Raw genomic sequence first — 4,639 nt, 5'->3', positions numbered from 1 at the left:
CGAAGGGCGAAACTAGGGCGTGAAGCCACTCCCGCAAGTGACTCCACTCAGCCGAGAACGCATCTCGAGAACCACAGACAAACAATCACAATCACAATATCAACAACCGTCTGAATCAACCAATTACACTAACTACAGCACAATCACCACGCATTATGTAAGTAATACTGAGTAGGGAAACCCTACTTGGAAAGCACAATAATCAGACGATCTCACAGCTGATATCAGAAAGCTTCCTCTACGAATCCTCCTCCTAATTATACAAACACATAATCACTACTATGCACATGACACAACAAAATCCCCAATTCCCAATATTAAGGTTTAACTAACTTTGGAGAAATATAATATAAATGGTACAAAGGTCTTACCCTCGACGCAAGGATCACAACGATGTAAAGGAAGGTGGAATCCGACCTTCCAAGCTCCGGGATTTGCTAACAATGCGATTAAGGTGATGAACGTAGTTTGCTTTCTCTTCTCACAGTGATTAGGTTTTGAAAAGTGATTTAGAAACAATGACGGAAGTGTTTTATACTTTAATCGCATTATTAACAAAACCCGACAAAACAGCCCCCGTAAACCGGCTACTCGATCGAGTAGCTAAGGTACTCGATCGAGTGCCCTCTTACTCGATCGAGTACCTTAGTTACTCGATCGAGTACCCAACAGGTCAGAAACTATTTTATTTCGCAAAACTCCCTTACTCGACAGAGTAAGGCCTACTCGATAGAGTACCCCAAGACTCATAAATACGGAGTATTACAGTTGGTCCCCTAGGTCATACTTATAGGGCAACACTCTTAATTGATCATTTAATTAATCGGATAACGTTACGAGTTAATTAAATTACTTGAAAATTAACGGACGATTTTGGAAGTAAAATTTACGTATCACATTGAAATTGATTAAAATGATATACGGTCTGAGTATTTGAATTGTATCATTACTCAGATGAAATTATTGTTTAAAGAAACAATTAAAATTGAATGAATTATTATAAATACAATTTATTGTGATTTGTAAATTGGTAAAATATTTTGGTACAAGTAATTATGAATTACTAAGTCGATTTTTGTATATGACGTATTTTTATTAATACGTTGATTTTTAATATGTTAAAAATACATAACTTATTTATGTAACATATGACATGTGACATAAGACAAAATTGACAAAAATAAAATGGATTCCATTTTATGTATGTACCGAAATTAAGGGGAGGTTTTGGCTAAAATTGTGTTGTTTAAATTAGTGGAAAACATAATCATTCACTAATAGCCTAGCCATGCAACCCTAGTTTGCATTGTGAAGGCAAACAAGAGCATGCATTGGGTCTCCTTTCTTCCCTCCTCTTCCCTCCTACCCGGTTTTACCAAAGAAAAGGCAAAGGGTTTTTGTCTTATATTTTTTGATATACACTACATGCATGAGTGTGCATTATTCATTCATTCTAACTTATCAAAAATTAAGATTTTAGAAAGAGAAAATACTTCATCTCCTATTCTCTCCCAACCGGTTTTTGGGAGATTAAAAACCAAATTGTTTTGGGTCATTTTTCTACAAGATTAATATTGTACTAGTATCTATAATATTAATTTTAATTAAGAGAAAGCTTTGGGTATAAATCCTTGGGAGAGATCCTACACTTGGGTCTTAGTTCATCCAAAAGGGAAAGCTCAAGAACAAGAGAGAAAGGTGATCTCTCTTGTGCCCATTAAACCAAAAATCACAATGTAAGAACAATGTTTCTTCCTTATTTTGTTTTAATGTTTGCATGCATAAGATCAATCATTAATTTTATGACAAATTAAATTATAACATATATGAATATGTAAGTATATAGATCTACTTTTCCTTCAGGAAAAGCTTGTGAAGCTAGCTCCTCTAAGCCCAAGAAGGGTGCCCCATCCAGGGACAAATGCCACTATGGTAATGGTGTTGGGCATTGGAAGAGAAATTGTCCTACGTACCTTGGCGATATCAAAGCTGGAACAGTTATTCTAGTAGGTAAATTACTATCCCTATCTTTTATGTTTCATTTCTCAACTTTGGTATTTTGATACAAGTTGTGATATTAACCCTTTTTATTGTAATTAGGGCATCCTAGCAAGGACAAGGGCAAAGAAAAGCAAGCCTAGAAGATCTTGAGGGAAGCTAGATGTAGCCGCCCATGGTGCTAGATCTGTGGATGCTTGGCTTTATTTTGTTTTGTCTTTAATTTCATGTTGAATTTTTAGAACTATTTTGATTTCCTCGTTCGACTTAGAAATTTGTTTGTTTCCTTAAACAATGGTTGTATTTTGGATATTGGGGACTTATTTTGCAACCCAAGTCACTTATTTTATCGTATCGTTTGTTCTAAAATTTGTCATCATACACTACTTCCTTCGAGAAACATTAAGATTTTATCAACTTAAATTGATCTAATAGACAATTATAATGATTGAGTCATTATATGTCTATGAGCTATGAATTCGATTCTCCTCATTCCACATTGACTAAAGTCACAACTTACTTATGTAAGATCAATTATGAAGTTATGATTGAGTTGTTGAACTCACACAAGGGAACGTTGCCAACCTTATTTGATACCGTATCAAAATTTAAATCATCTAGTCCACATTATCCTTTTAATATGTCTCGATTAAATCACCATTAAGTTGATATGTGATAAGTTTTCCTCCTTCACCATCATTATTTGTGACTCAAAGCTATCTTTGGAGAAAAAGAGAAATTTTTCCTAAAGATAGAGTGGGAGTGAATTTAGCCACAAACCTTAACTAGATGGGATCTACGTGAGGAGACCAAAAGAAGATTTTCTTGAGGGAACTACGTGAGGAGACCAAAAGAAGACGTTCTTAAGGGAAACATGTGAGGAGACCAAAAGAAGATGTTCTTGTAATGTAAGATTTTGATCTATGAAGGGATATAACTAGAGATTTGAAAATTCGACATTTTACTTAAGAGCCTTATGAAACTAAAATGGTATCTATGCAAGTAAATGGATTTATTTGGGATTGTTGAGACCAATCCAAGGTAAATAGAGATTTATGATTGAAGGTCGCATAGAGTGGCATGTTGATGTCTTCGAAAGCTAAGTTAATTGTAAACTATGCTAAAGATTTAAAATCATTGCTATACTTCATTATGGAAATAAGTAAGGTATTAAAACCACTTTCCAAATGAGCATTTTGAAAGTGATATGTGAATGACATATATGGTTTTAACTATAACTTAGAAGAACAATGATCATTTCTATTCATGCAATGTTTCGAATGAGATGTCAAAAACGAAACATGTGGAATTAAGTGAGAGTCTATGATAGTCATGCTTAGACATGAAGTTTAGTGGGAGCAATCATGAATTTCATAACATATTACTCATTGGGAATGACGAGCATATACTGTCTTTTATAAAGAAGTATTTAGGTTTTCAATTCTAGATGATATTGGACATCATGTGAATCTATTAAAACATGGGTTGTTGGATTGGCACTTAGATAAGTATCTTATGTTGATAATGATTCTTCATCTTAAAGAAATCAATTAGTTAAGTAGGTTATTCATGTCGATGAATATAGAATTACCATGATAGAGTCATGGTTATTTAAAGAACCTAAGAACTGTTGCCTACATGAATTTGATAACCATGCCATTGGTATAGTCATGTAATGTCATTATGCACATGTCCTAGATGAATTAAATGCTTGGAGCATGATAAGTCGATAACAAGTTAACCCATATGAGAGTCATTGGTAAGCCTCAAAGAACCGTCATGAATTCTCAAGGTTTACTAATGGTCTATTCTGGAATTTGGAAGGATACATAGTTGTGTGTGAAGAGGTTACACAAACTCAAGTTTCCGAACTCATTAGGATTTATGAAAATCCTAGGCTGATTTTATTGACCTAAGAAGTAAGGTGTTCTATATTCATCCATTACAAGATTCTAGGAAATGAACCTAAGTACGTTGTGATTTAATGGTGTACTTTAAAACTACAAGTAGTGTTGTCCACCGGAACCCACATCACAAGTTATATGATAACAGTAAGAGCTTCTTTTAAGCTATAGAACCTAAGTCTAGTATGAAGTATAGCCATGTACTTAGCAAAATTCATGCTATAAGGGATAACATAAAATTGAAGGAAATCGCAATTCAAAAAGTTTGAACACTTGGACACATAGTATGTTCCCAGCCGAACTTTTAATGTGTTTGGCAAGTGCATAAGTACACTTATGATTATAAGACATGGTGTAGCAATATGGTATTGACTATTCGTGTGTGATAATCACATTTATTGTTTGAGTTATCGTTAACTCATCTTGTACTTTGTTACATCCAAATGGGTTGTTGAGACAATATTGAACCCCATTAAAGTGAACTGGATTAATATAGTATTCGCCCCTAGTTACTTATATGAGGTGACCTCTCGAAGTAACTAGAGTGTGATGCGATTGATGGCAAGTTCAAGTGCCATTGAGTCATAAGAGATGACTAGTCGGTCACATAGGCAGACTGTAAGGGACACTCTGTCGGGCTTATGACCGCTTATAGAGTTCTAGAAATTTTTATAGCCTGGTCATTGCAAAGCTACTATGGTATTCTTATAAGTCAATTCTTTGACTAATGACTGTTC

The sequence above is a fragment of the Silene latifolia genome, chromosome Y, assembly GCF_048544455.1.
Source record: "Silene latifolia isolate original U9 population chromosome Y, ASM4854445v1, whole genome shotgun sequence".
In the NCBI taxonomy this organism is placed as follows: domain Eukaryota; kingdom Viridiplantae; phylum Streptophyta; class Magnoliopsida; order Caryophyllales; family Caryophyllaceae; genus Silene; species Silene latifolia.
This window is presented reverse-complemented; position numbering follows the sequence as displayed.